At 38.6% G+C, this 14,390-nt stretch overlaps 1 protein-coding gene and 1 long non-coding RNA gene across 2 annotated transcripts in view; both read left to right on the top strand.

Annotated features, from left to right (window-relative positions):
* Positions 1-14,390, top strand: part of LOC139131041 (atrial natriuretic peptide-converting enzyme-like) — a 68,649-nt gene that overhangs the window by 8,160 nt on the left and 46,099 nt on the right. The gene's annotated exons all lie outside the window — the stretch shown is intronic.
* LOC139130441 (uncharacterized) lies at positions 6,342-14,150 on the top strand. Its single transcript, XR_011551856.1, has 5 exons — positions 6,342-6,453; positions 8,598-8,711; positions 9,937-10,050; positions 11,545-11,643; positions 14,089-14,150. It is a non-coding gene; the product is annotated as an uncharacterized lncRNA (long non-coding RNA).

Below are 14,390 nucleotides of genomic sequence, written 5' to 3'. Positions count from 1 at the left end.
CCAGTATGTACAATGTATAAAGCCTATATGCCGCGCCTCGGAAGCTTTTCGCAAATTTGTCTACCAAAATTATTCCATAAAGTTTGAGTGCGATGTGTGATAGTGAGTGTACGAACGTGAGTGGTCATGAACTCTACAGCGCGTGAAGGAGTCGCAGTCAGAAAATAACAACAACCTAGCTCTGTTACTGAACTACTCTTAGGTGACTGGCTGCCATATGTTGTGAGTTTGAACCCGACTGAAACACCGGATTGTCACCATTGAATCATTTCCAAACAGCCGATCAGCTACACAACAGCCCTCGTTTTAAATTGCTGTAAATAATCTACCGATGAGGTATCACCCTCCGAGCCGCTGCACATCACCGCCTAACGTGCAGCGTCACGGAAACACATAGCCAATTGGTTGCATGTCCGCAGGGCCATGTTAATGTCTTCATCTATCATCCAGCATTCTGAATATGAACGCAATGTAACAGGTTTGTTGTTTGTCTTTCCTTTCCTCAGGTTGCCATCCAGATGATTTTGTCTGCGACACTGGCATGTGCATAACAGGTGACTGGGAATGCGATGAATGGATGACTGCGGAGACAATTCCGATGAAGCCCATTGCGGAGCAGGTAAGCGTCGGCCTCATTCAGACCAATAGGATCATTTAACGCCACCCAGAGTCGATTCTCGATGAAGGAGACCGACCACAACTAAAGCATTAATTCAACTTGTCTGTGTGGTTGGCGCGAATCCCTAAAATACATTTTTAGAGAAATTGTACGTGATATTTCCTCACAATTGTTTTCACATTGTTAACTGAGTGTCACGGTAGCACCTTTTTAAACTATCAGTCTGGAGTACTATGACGCGATTGGAACTAATTTGGGATAATTTGATCGTTATATTTTTCAAATTTCTCAAAAGTGTTAGGTGCCGTGTAGCTGAATGTTGCGATATTACAAATTACTCATAAAAACAAGTGTGTAACTTAAAAAGAAAAGCAGATGAGATTACATTTGCAGATTACATCGACATTCCTTCATTATCCAATTATCCCAAATTGGTTCCAATCGTGTTCATGTACTTAGAACATAATTATAATATTATTGTGATGTTTCGTTTTTGCATGAGTCAAACCAGTGCATCGCAATTTAGATTGGCATCGAAAATTGTGATGTTTCGTTTTTGCATGAGTCTGTCGTTATAGAAATAAAGGGAAACGGGCGAGCCTTGACTAGCGCGTTAATTTTAGGCTTTCCTCTCGCCCGCACCTATCAATAAACATTAATGGTCAGGGCGGACTATATTATTGTCCATTATATTATCAATAAACTCAAGAAAACCTTAAAAATTTACGAAAATTTCCCACGCGAAAGACCATGGGGCCCAAAAACTCGTATTACGCATACAAATGTTGTATTCACTTAACAGTGACGTGCTGCGTGTTTCTGTCAGTGAGTAGTGTACTGTCAGCGGGCTGTAAAACGTTTTTTCAAATCCGGAGATTTTTTTGGAAAAAAGTGTCTAAACTTGGCCAACAGGTGCTCCATTTCATTTTGTGATTTTTCATGACCTTTATGAAAGGGCATGTAAACAAACCATTACTGTGTATTTGTGGTCAGTCACGTGGTTAAGCTCGACCAATTGAAGTGCGACGGACAGGTCATAGAATATAGTGCACATTATTCAATCATCAGTCATCGATATGGCTCACCTTCACGCCAGTGTGATCAAAGGTCCAGGAAATCATAATTGTATCCAGCCTGTGTCTTTCAGATACCCCGTACATGATCATCCTGGATTGCAAGGTATTCTGTTAACATGTTTACTAAAAAAAAGTACTCTCCTACAAACGTCCCTTCAGCATTCCCATTCGGAGGTTGATTTGGTTTAATGCTATTTTCGATTTTTCTCATCTTTGTGCCGTAAGCTTACTTCTTTACAGGTATGCTCATCAACCCTAGAAACCATTGAGAATGTACCAAGTTCTAATGGCGAAGGAAATCAGCCAATTTTCCAGCTTGGGCTAATTTCCTTGAAAAAACAAAACCCTGGGTTTCCAGATACTACTGGCCTAGTTCCTTAACTCCCACGCTTTTTTAGTCATTAAAAACAGAAATAGTGAGAAATTATCATCAAACGTTACAGCTACTGATCCTTAAACACTTATAAATATTTTATTATCGGAAACTTGTATTGGCTCACTTTGAATAATGTCAAGAAAATTAAATTTCCTTTGTCCTTTTGAGGAAACGACAATTCTTTTTTTCACCAAAGCGTGATCGGCGACCATATTAATTACAATTACTCATCAATCGGACATGATTTACTTCCTTTATCTAAAACTTTGCATGGTGAATCTTGCATTTAATTCTTGAACTTTAAAGTGGATAATGAAACATTTCGAGGAGAAAAGTATTAGGAAGTGTTCAGAGTTTTTTTGAAGAAGCGTTATATCGATGGAATACGATTAAACCCAAAAGGTTTTTCTTATGTCGACAATGAATCCTTCTTGCGAGTTCTTTAATACTTGCAGGGCGTGCTATTGGTAATGAAAGGTTCAATCATTGGAAAAGGATTTGCAGGTCCTTTGCTCCTCGCAGCCAATAATTTTTGGTACATTTTCTCTTGGTTCTTTTGTCCAGAGTTCCGTATATCGTCTTTTTGTTATTTTTCGGATAATTCTCTGCAGTAAACTGCTTTGCTAGAATTCTCATTTTATCAACTCTAGGTCCCTGCATTAATATTCTTATGTTTTCACATTATTTTGCCAAGAAAATGAACCGCCTCCACCGGCGTGCGGATATGGGTGTTTGAACGGAGGCATTTGCGGCTGGTCAGGATATGGATTGGAGTTCGATTGTTCTTGTCCCGCTGAATACACTGGAAGATTCTGCGAAACAGGTACATTTTGAGGTTGTAACGATTAAGTTATTAACGACAAATGATCACTGATGGCATCGGTGACATGGGGCCTTAGTTAGTGACCACTACCTATCTGACGTACAGATTGATATATGGCGGGTGCCAAATGTGGGGCAGGATGCGCTTACTATTTTCGAAACACCTGACATCACTTCTTGGTCTTCTGGCCAGAGGTCCATATATCTTTCTTTCATGAATATGACTTTGTTTGTGTACCGTCTATTTACTGTATGTTCTGTGCTGTTTTGTGTCTATGTTTACAACTATTGTTTAGGTACTCCCAACAGTAGCCTACACCACCTCTTCTGTACATTCTCTAAAACCTCAAAATATTGAAATCCCCAAATTTCTGCCCCATATGATAAAATTGGTACTATCATTGCATCGAATAATTAAAATGAACATTAATATCCAGAAAATCTAATTTCCGTCTGGATGCGGACAATATATTCAAAGCCTTACTGGCTTGATAAGCTAAAGTGTACACCGCTTTCGACCAAGTATTCCTTGAAGAGAGAAGAAGACCCAAGTATTTGTAATACGAAACTATTCAAGCATTTCACCACGGAAATACCACTTTTCTAAACGGGAGGGATGACCCCCTTTTCGAAAAATCATAACCTTCGTTTTGTCGAGGTTAACCTCCATACGCAATTTTGTACAAAATGTAGAAAGAATATCAATTAGACGCTGGAGATTTCTAATCGAATCGGCAAATATTACCACATCATCTGCATACAGGAGGTCAAAAAGGTCGCACATATCTTGTGTTAGCTGAATACCCATTTGACCAGATGACATGAACATATGATTGAGTTCTTCAATAAAGAAACTAAATAGTATTGGGCTGAGAATGCATCCCTGTCTCACACCAGCTGGGCATTCAAAATACTGAGACGATACATTACCAGCCCGCACACAAGACTTGATACCACTATACATAGAATGCAAAATTTTAATTATTTTGCCTTTCATACCCAGTGACAAAAGTTTATATAACAAAAGAGAGTGGTTAATTCTATCAAAGGCCTTGGAAAAGTCGATAAAGAGACAATAAATTTTACCGCGTCTTATGCTTAAATATTTTTGAATGATAGAGTGCAGAACAAAAATATTGTCAACAGCTTATTATAATAATAATAAGCTTAGAGCATTCCAGTTTAAAGTACTGCATATTATATTTCCAACCAATGTAATGTTATCAAAAATGACACCACACAGAATTGACTCTGAGAAATGTACCTTTTGTGAGGATCAGAGTGAAACACTGGTTCATTTGTTTCATGAATGTGTATTTGTGGTGAAATTTTGGTAGGGAATTTATAGGGTATGGGGAAATAGAAGTCGATTTCAGAGTCACCCAACTGGTAGACAAATTATTCTTGGAGATGGAAGATTTTCTTTATTTTTAAACTTTGTAATCCTTGCTGCTAAATACTACATTTTATAGATCAAAATATGAAAAACAAAAACCAAGTTTGGGTGCTTTCAAAAAATATCTGCAAAATATTCAAAACTTGGAATTTCATATTGCTAACAAAAAGAATAAGTTGAACTCTCATCTTAAGAAATGGGGACAGTTTCTAAGATTATAAGTTTTCTTTTTCTCTTTCTTTCTGTCTCTTGTGTGTGTCAATTTGATATTCCTTTTATTTACAAGCACAAGACCTGTATTATTATTATTATTATTATTATTATTATTATAATCGGCATTACTACATGAAAATTATAAGATATGTAAAATACATTCATGTAACAATTGGAAAACAACTTTTTTGTAAACCTCAAGTAACCCAATAAAATGTTAAATACAAAAAAAAAATATTGTCAACAGTACTATGATTCTTTCTGAGCCCTGATTGGCAATCTGACACTATATTTGAACTGTCCGACCATGTGGTTAAACGAACATTGAGGACTGTGGTAAAGACTTTACCAAGAGCATTTAGGAGGGAAATACCTTGTCAGTTGCGAGTCTATTTATTAGTCTTTTCTGATATATTCTGTGATTCACTCAACTCATATGTTTTGTAGTATTTTTGTTTTTGAAAAAAAATTCCAATGTACCCCCTTTGCATATGGGCCGGAGGCCTTGAAACGCAAATAAAAGATTATTATTATTATTATTATTATTATTATTATTATTATTATTATACAACTATTGTCTTACAAATTTTGACCTAGTGTTATTGGATTATGGATTGGTATGATAGCGATTATTTTATTAAGTTTGTTGTATTGAATTCTATAAGGGTTCTCCACAGGGGGATTTTGTAGGGGTTGGCCACCCCCTGTTTTGGGAACAATCTATTCATATGTTAATGACTTGACAAAAGAATGGACTTGTTTTTATCACAACAAAATATTATGCAAATTATACATTATAGTCGCCCACTGTTTTTCAAGCCATGGAGAACTCCGTGTATTGTATTGTATTGTATTGTATTGTATTGTATTGTATTGTATTGTATTGTATTGTATTGTATGTATTGTATTTATTGTATTGCATTGCATTGCATTGTATTTTATTTATCATATACCTATGCCCTGTATTGTGTCTGTACTGAGTTCAGTGACATGATTTATCATGTTTATTTGCATGTCAATAAAGTGATACGCCTTGTTGATTGCATATGAAAGGAATGATCAGTACGTCTTTCTTTCATTCAATTGAATATTTGCATATAAAAAGTGATACGACCTGTTGATTACATAACAAAGCCTGATACGGCCTGTTGATTTGCATACCGGACTACTTACATGGTGGCGCCCTAATCAAAACAAACTATGGTTCCATCACAGGCTCTTGGCACATTGTTGGGATAATAATCGTATTTAATATGTAGAATATCTATATACAACTTGATTATTCAATAAAAGAATCACTGTACGTGATATTAGTGTAGGCCTAGGCCTATAGGCCTACATGTTGACTGGCATTATACACGAATGGCTATGGCTCGGGCCCGGCGAACGCACTGCATAAACATCAATGTGTAGAATGTCTACAAGACTTGATTATTTAATAAAGAATAACGGTACGTGATATTACTGCATGTGAGCCAGCTTAACCAAGCGGCTGTAGAGCTCTGCAGGGCTTGGGCCCGGCTTGGGCCAGTTGTCCACCGCTGCACAGACAAGATGAAAAGGCCAGAAAGCTTTTCACCGCTCGATTTCATAAATCAGCGAAATTCACGAACTCTGAGCGTTTCCGGTGATAAAAACTGGTCAACGGTCAGATGGTTGCATAAACAATCGATCGACTGACCTCTTTTGCCTAAAATCATACCTTACCCTATGCTACTGGCGAGAAATCGTCCTAAAATCGGCTGGGCACACCAACCCAGCGCCGGCCATTTTGAATGAGCTGCATGCAATGTATGCGCCTGTGCATTACAACCCTTGGCAGATGACGTATTGTCTTTCAATTGCTCTTCTTTCATTGGACGCGTGCGTTGCAGGAAGCTTATTCAAAATGGCCGGCGCTGGGTTGGTGTGCCCAGCCGATTTCAGGACGATTTCTTGCCAGTAGCATAGGGTAAGGTATGATTTTAGGCAAAAGGGCCAGTCGATCGATTGTTTATGCAACCACCTGACCGATGACCAGTTTTTATCACCGAAAACGCTCAGAGATCCTGAATTTCGCTGATTTATGAAATCGGGCGGTGAAAAGCTTTCACGCCTTGAGTTTATGTCTGTGCAGCAGTGGACAACGGGCCCAAGCCGGGCCAAAGCCCCGCAGCTACAGCCACTCCCGACATGTACAGTAATATCACGTACCGTTATTCTTTATTAAATAATCAAGTCATGTAGACATTCTACACATTGATGATTATGCAGTGCGTTCGCCTGGCCTGAGCCAGGCAGCCATAGCCACTCGGTATAATGCCAGTCAATATGTAGGCCTATAGGCCTACACTTATATCTCATGTACGGTGATTCTTTTACTGAATATCAAGTCGTATATAGACATTCTACATATTAAATACGATTATTATCCCAGCAATGTGCCAAGCGCCTGTGGGTGCCAGTCTATGATTTTGACTTTGACTACGATATCATGTCCGATCTCCAAAAGTGGCAGGGTTTTGAAGCATAGGGAAATGCGGGGTAACTAAATAAAACACATGTGTCGATATCGGATTAACCTGCTAGTAGTGCTACCAATTTGAACAAATTAAAGAGCAGAGCATCACACCGTACGGGCACTGACAGATCGATGACAGACCAGCTGTTCCGTCCGTGCATAAGCACAGACGCGCAGACGACAAGCAAATCGGACATGTCGGAGGACCGGCAAATTCAAAAGCACAACTTTCAAAAATATCGTGTATTCATGGTAAATGCGTTCTTGAAAATAATACCAAACCCAGCACTTGCATGTACCGTACCGATTCGGTAGATATCCTACATGTTTGATGACAGAGTTCAAGCATTTCTCTGCTCAACCGTAAAATAATTGGCAATGAGCCAGCTGATAGATTACGTCAGACGCTAGTATATCAATCCGCCTTAGCAAGATGACGCAAACAAATGTAGTCCATCAAGAAAAAAACCACAGTGAAACGTATCATATTTCAGTATACGAGATTTATTCATTTAATAACGTGGGCATAGGTATATGATAAAGAGGTTATTCCTCGATATCACCTCTTGGTAGGGTCGTATTGCTGCTCGTGCGGTTGTGGGCCGCATCACACTCGTCTTCGACTCGTGTGATGCGGCCCACAACCGCACTCGCAGCAATACGACCGCACCAAGAGGTGATATCGAGGGATAACCTCATAGTATTGTATTGTATTGTATTGTATTGTATTGTATTGTATTGTATTGTATTGTATTGTATTGTATTGTATTGTATTGTATTGTATTGTAGCAATAAAGCAAACCAAGCGACGATATACCACGAGACTTTGACTCAGTTCACGACATATGTGTACGAGCGATATAGCGTGATGTGAAGTGGTCACCGAGCGGTATACCGTCGCTGGGTGTGATTTATTGCTATTATATCATAACAGTATATTGAAATTCTGGCATGGAACGTAAAAAAATGGATTTTTGCTCTTGCCGAGAGCTTGCACGTCTGTTACGCGTGCTATATCGCGAATATAGCATGGTTCTTTTCGCGTTTCGACCAATCAGATCGCTGTATTTGCGCCATCAATATACTGGTGTAATATTATTTTATATCATACTATTGTATTGTGCTATATTGTGTCGTGTTGTGGTGTGTTGTGTTTTGGTGCATTCTATTGTATTTTATCGTATTTTATTTTATTTTATTGTATTGGAATGAATTGTATTGTGTTTTGTTGTTTTATTGTATTGTGTACTATTGTATATTGCTCTGCTATGCTGAGCTGTTGTGTTGAATTGTTTTGGTGTGTTGTATTGTATTGTATTGTATTTTAATGCATTATTTGTGCTGTGTCATATTGTGTTAAATTGTATTGTCGTGTATGGATTTTTGTATTTTATTGTATCATATTGTTGTGCGATTTTAGGTACAGGGTAGTGTAGCGTGGTGTAGTGTAGTGTAGTGTAGTGCAGTGTAGTGTAGCATAACATAACATAGTGTAGTGTAGAGTAGTATAGTGTAGTATAGTGTAGTATTGTGTAGAGTGCTTAAGCATTGTATGTAAAATGTAAGCATTAAATAATCTTTTAAATACTCTGCAGAATTTCCGAATTGCGAAGTGGATGGCTGTTTGAATGGAGGTAGCTGTATCATCGATATCGTTGATTCTTGGTGTTCATGTCCCTACCCGTTTACTGGATACCAGTGTGAAACCGGTGTGTATAGTGTAGTCATACGTATATGATCGTGAGCAATATGAAAAACTTTTTGCAAAAAAGTACTCTCCTGTGGTCACTTTGTAGATTCTTTTCACTTTTCACACATCAAAGGGGATAAAATGGGCAAGGGGCAATTTTTTTCGTTGAGGGGCGGGTAAGTTTTAGTCTTTTTCCGGTCGGTAAACTACGTAACAGCACAAATCTTAAATGTGTAAAAAATGGCCAGCCTCCATAACTCTTTGAGGTCAAAACATCATCGTGGCGAAGAGTAATTTTCAAAACTACCTCGATAGCCATAAAATAACCCTGAAAAACTCACGTTGGAATTTGTGGAAAGGCTCTATTAAGTTACAAATAATCAATACTAAATGGATACTTATTTTTAGCGTTCATCTGGTATGACTTGCATCTGCCGATCGCTGATCGATCACTACTATTATGTATTAAACACGTGAGCACATTCAGTTCACATCTGGTTTGTATTTGATTGTATCGTAGTGCTGTGCGATGTTGTGTGATACAGGGTAGAATAGCGTAATGTACAGTAGTGGTGTGGTGTGGTGTAGTGTAACAAGTGTAGTGTGGTGTGGTATAGTGTAGCTAGTGTAGTGTAGTGTAGTGTAGTGTAGTGTAGTGTAGTGTAGTGTAGTGTAGTGTAGTGTAGTGTAGTGTAGTGTAGTGTAGTGTAGTGTAGTGTAGTGTAGTGTAGTGTAGGGTAGTGTAGTGTAGTGTAGTGTAGTGTAGTGTAGGGTAGTGTAGTGTAGTGTAGTGTAGTGTAGTGTAGTGTAGTGTAGTGTAGTGTAGTGTAGTGTAGTGTAGTGTAGTGTAGTGTAGTGTAGTGTAGTGTAGTGTAGGGTAGTGTAGTGTAGTGTAGTGTAGTGTAGTGTAGTGTAGTGTAGTGTAGTGTAGTGTAGTGTAGTGTAGTGTAGGGTTGTGTAGTGTAGTGTAGTGTAGTGTAGTGTAGTGTAGCGTAGTGTAGTGTAGTGTAGTGTAGTGTAGTGTAGTGTAGTGTAGTGTAGTGTAGTGTAGTGTAGTGTAGTGTAGTGTAGTGTAGTGTAGTGTAGTGTAGTGTAGCGTAGCGTAGCGTAGCATAGCGTAGCGTAGCGTAGGGTAGTGTAGTGTAGTGTAGTGTAGTGTAGTGTATGTGTAGTGTAGGGTAGGGAAGTGTGGTGTTGTATGTAAACTGTAAGCATCATGCTTTAATCTTTTAAATACTCTGTAGAATTTCCAAATTGCGAAGTGGATGGCTGTTTGAATGGAGGTAGCTGTCTCGGTGATGGCGCTGATTCTTGGTGTTCCTGTCCCTACCAGTTTACTGGATACCTGTGTGAAATCGGTATGTACAGAGTCGTCACACATATATGATCATAAGAAACAAGAAAGCCTTTTTGATTGTTGAGGGGCGGGTAAGGTTGATTCTTTTGCAAGGCGAGCAACTTTGCCACGAGGGGTGTAGGATCCAGTGGTTTGACGACATAAGAGGCAAACAATATTGTTTTATAGGTGATGGCATAAGAAATGTGATGGAAAAGGTGCCTTGGATGTGAAAAGAAACTTTAAATTTGTTACAGAAGGAACTAACCGACAGCCTCCATTCCTATAAATGTTAATTTCTTCACATACTTCAGAGCAGTACATAAGCATGCATGTCAAGTTGGAAAACTATGTACCGGGTTCAATCTTAATGTGTAAAAATGGCCATCCGACAACACTCCTAGAGATAAAAAACCATCGTCCAAAGTATTTTTCTAACCTACCCGATAACGATGAAATGACCCGAAGAACTCACGTGGGAATTTTTGGAATGGCTCTATTAGTCATAAGTAGATCTGAATGGATACTTATTGAGCAACAATTTGGTAAGAGCTGCATGCGACGATCGCTGATGATTTATTTCTGATATTTTCTAGAGTTTGTCTGTGCTGATAATGTCGCAAGTGAAAGCGGGGGATCATGTTTACTCTGTGACAAATTCGACAATGAAATGACCTGATCCTGTCCACCAGGTGTTACGTGCTACCACTGCAAATCTGGTGGATACAGGCGTCTGTGATATTGCTCACATACAGTCAGGGTGCTTGTGCTCTCTTCGAAGTCTGCAGTGCTGTGTCGCTCGTGACTTCCAAATTCAGTTTCCAATTTTCTAATGTGACAGACACGCCTGGCGCAAAATCAGTGGCGTCAAAGATCTGCATCATTTACATAATATTTACGTACAGGTTTTATCGCCAAAGTTTACTTCCGGTTCACTTTCTCCTTTCAACACAAGAACAAAACACTTACCCTAGGGCCGATAGTTTCATGAAAGCATGTACCGTTATAGATTTTAGCTTATATTTTTGACATGAGTTTTGTATCTGAAAACACGTAACTGCTGCTCTAAGGTAGTACGTGCCTCAAAAATGAAAGACTGGTATTTTTTCTCAAGCTTTCATCGCACAAACTTTAAACCATCTCTTTCAAAATCAAGAGGAAAAACCGGCGTCACCGTGAAAAACCCAATATTTACCAGTCAAATGGAAGCAACCCTTTGGTGTCTTTATGGAAGAAAACAAATTCGCTGTTTTCACAAAACGTAGTCGGTTAAACCTGTTTTTATTCCGTAAGCTTTAAAATGAGCCCCCGCAAGTGGTATGCCAAAAGAGTATTGTAAAAGACTGAGTGTCCGAAGATCTGTTCCCAAAGCATATTCTACCTTAGAACCCCATCCGGCCCAGCAAAATAAAGCCAAACAAAAATATCGTATTTAGTATTATATAGTGATATCGAGGACGAAAAACTACGATTTCCTTTATTAGCTTATCAGTAATTGACCAAATTTATTTTGTAGAAATTCCAAGCTGTCAATCTTGTTCGCCAACTGCATCTTGTAACCAGGCACCATGTGATTGCCAAGGCGACTGTGCAGCGTCAGGAACGCAACCCCCAGGTAAGAAATGCCACACGATATTGTACATGTAAGCTTACATTGTAAAAAAATTTGAAGCCCCGTGTGAGTGAAGTGGTTTAGTTACTGGATAGAAATTACGCGGGGAGGGCCGGTGTTTTGCAAAATGACGCTGCGCGAAAAACTGATCCTTCATCTTTCAGTGTTTGCAAGAAAAAGTGAACTACCCCATTTTTCATGCGTAAAAGACGATGACCCTCCCCCTGTGCGTCATACGCTATATTTGGCATTTGAACTTCCAGCCTTAACTTTTACCCCTTAGAAACTTACTTTCATCCAAGGTTTCAAGTACTTTGATGAAAAAAGATCACATTTACCAAAAAATAATTCTATCAACACCTTGCAGTAAAATAGACATTACTTCATCCAATTATCCCAAATTAGTTCCAATCGTGTTTAAGTCAACATTTTCTTTACACACAAAAATTTAATATAGTTTGCACAACATCTATGAGGGCGCTCTTTCTATTTTACTAACTCTTTTTGTGAGGGTTCAGTCTCAAGTTTCAATGTGCAAACTTCCTTTTGCGCTCCTTACTGTCCCACTTGAACTGTGACCTTTGCAACGCTCGAATTCAAAAACTTGCAACTCGTTTCGATGTGGGCACCAATTTGTACAAGATTTGCGCTCGAACTTTGCGAAAGTCTGAGGGTCCACTCAAAGGTCACGGGTTCAAGCACAGTCAGTCTCCTGGGTGGGGGAGGGATGGGGTTCTTTTTGGAACAGTTTGTTTTATTTTATTTTATTAATTTTGACTGTGAAGTTTCAAATAAAGATTTCGACTCCAATCTGTTTGACTGCTTTCTTTATTACCTACAAGTCCATATCTCCTCTCCACTCTAATTTCTCGGCAAACATTGCCAGCCTGTTAATCGGCTGTGCGTATCAGCGGATTGGATACTGGTCGGTTTGCCATGGCGCGGCCTCAAAATAACCAATCACAGAGTTCCACTTCATTTAGGCCTACAACTTACAGTATTTTCTCGTTTTTTTTTGCTTGAAGGAGGGTCTTTTAAAGACAGGGTGGTTTGTGTGTCAGAAACTCAGAATCCCGCCCATTCTATGCATGGGATACTGTTTTATCGATGACTTTAATAAAAAGACTTGACATCAGTTATCACAGATACTTCCCAATGAGGCAGAAGTCATCCTCACGGACAGACTGTCATTTCATGTCAAATTGAATGGAATTTTACCTGTTAACCCTTTGAGTGCTGCAATTTTTCCGATCAAAATTTTAGTGCAACATTTTGCCAAATTTTATGAAATTTCCAGTAACCTTTTTGATAATTTTGGATCAAAAGGACATCACATTTTATTGGCTAAATTTTTCATCAAAACTTTGGCAAAATCTGTAAAAAAAATTGACTGAGGTATATCTTATAAATGCAACGGAAATTGACTTTGGCGCTAAAAGGGATAATTGAAGTACTGTATATCAATGACACTTGCTATTTCAATAGTCAGTCTGAAAGAGGTTTCGGCCCGGGGGGGGGGGGGAAGGAGGGAAGTAACGGTGTATTGGCTTGATTTGTTATTCGTGTTGAGTCTATGATAGTTGTTATACAACCTGTCTAGGTCACCAACAGTATACATTCTTTTTTCTCTTTATTTCACATACTTAGATCAATTGTTAACACTATGCTGCACTCTGTCTAACAACACTCAAACCTATGTGAGCAAAGTACATGTTTTCAGACAGACCAACTCATCACGCGCATCATAACGCGTCTGATAATCGAAAAGCTCTAAATTTTGAATTTGATCATCTTTATTTGACACAAAGGACCCTCATTATTTTTACTCTATCGTAATGTAAATGCTATACTGTCAGAGCGGTTTTTTTTTAAAAGGACCGCACTTCATGATAAACCTGCTTTTATTGGCCTTTTCGTCATCTTAATAACGCACCTAAACATACTCATTAACCATAGACTGGCTGTGAAACTGACGCGTTATTTATCAACATGCACTGAAGACTTCTCATTTCAAAAGTTAGTTCATGCTATGCATCATCAGTATGCATGTACATATGCATGTGTGTTATATGTATATGTGTTATATGTATGTGTGTTATATGTATATATGTATGTATGTATGTATGTATGTATGTATGTATGTATGTATGTATGTATGTATGTATGTATGTATGTATGTATGTATGTATGTATGTATGTATGTATGTATGTATGTATGTATGTATGTATGTATGTATGTATGTATGTATGTATGTATTATGTAATGTATGTATGTATGTATAGTGTGCATATATGCATGCATGCATGCATGCATGCATGCCTGTCTGCCCTCCTGTCTGCCTGGGTCTGTCTGTCTGTTTGTCTGTTTGTTTGTGTTTGGATGAGGGTATACTTCTGTGCGAATGTGTGTCTTCATCAATCATGCATTTGTTCATTAATTTCTTCAAGGAGTTACTGAAATTGGCACTGAAGAGAATATATATGGCGCCGACTAAAATCGTTATCAACGGTGAGTTTCTGACAGGGCTGTGAGTTCTTTAAAAAAACTTCTGGTTTTACTGATGAATCCGCTTTTTAACCCATTATTTGACCAGAATTCCGAGGACGTGAATCTGAATAAAGACAAGTCACGCATCGAAATAGTGACATTGAATACCGATGATAACTTTCACGTGAGCACTCCTGCCTTCTGAAGGAAAAGCAAATGTATTGATCTCAATGTCTTGTAACACAAATGTGGGAAATCCTTC

This window comes from Ptychodera flava, chromosome 4, assembly GCF_041260155.1.
Source record: "Ptychodera flava strain L36383 chromosome 4, AS_Pfla_20210202, whole genome shotgun sequence".
Lineage (NCBI taxonomy): Eukaryota > Metazoa > Hemichordata > Enteropneusta > Ptychoderidae > Ptychodera > Ptychodera flava.
The sequence above is the reverse complement of the archived record's forward strand: the minus strand, read 5'-3'. Positions and strand labels throughout refer to the sequence as shown.